Source organism: Nanorana parkeri, unplaced genomic scaffold, assembly GCF_000935625.1.
Source record: "Nanorana parkeri isolate BGI_ZX_2015 unplaced genomic scaffold, ASM93562v1 scaffold416, whole genome shotgun sequence".
Lineage (NCBI taxonomy): Eukaryota > Metazoa > Chordata > Amphibia > Anura > Dicroglossidae > Nanorana > Nanorana parkeri.
In genome coordinates this window covers 115,740-116,237 of record NW_017306684.1, presented here as the reverse complement: position 1 = coordinate 116,237, position 498 = coordinate 115,740, and the positions used below count along the sequence as shown (strand labels likewise).

Below are 498 nucleotides of genomic sequence, written 5' to 3'. Positions count from 1 at the left end.
GGCGGGGACTGACAGAGAGCGAGCTGCCGGAGCTTCGGCTCAGTCGATCCAGATGTTGGGTCGGCCGAGTCAAAGTCCTTCTGCGACCTGAGAGGACGTTCGGCTGACCGAAGTGCGTCCGCAGCCAGCCGATGTACAGCCGTCCGGAGCCGGAGTGAATAGCCGGAATAACTTCGGCTCGGTTACTCGCTCGGTTGCCTTCGGCAGCGTTGTCAATAACCTCCCAAAGCTTTATTAAGTAAGTAATGAAAAATAGGCGTTTCGCCCCCAGAAAATGATGACGTAAATCATAAACGCAGTGACCTCGGGAAGTGCGGCGGAAGAGTTACAATGTAGCCATTGAGGTTGTTACATGGTGACGGTTCCTGCGTTTATATGGAACGTTCCGTGCTCAGCGCATATCACCGTCTCCGGGAAGTCATCACTTCCTTGTTTCCCGATGCGTGATGCTGATCGGTGAGTGAGGTGCGGACCCTTGTTAAGGGGATTGGGGGGGAT

At 54.6% G+C, this 498-nt stretch overlaps 1 protein-coding gene across 1 annotated transcript in view; it reads left to right on the top strand.

The window, feature by feature from the left end:
- The window catches only part of LOC108789754 (procollagen C-endopeptidase enhancer 1-like), a 16,737-nt gene that overhangs the window by 3,370 nt on the left and 12,869 nt on the right, over positions 1 to 498 (top strand).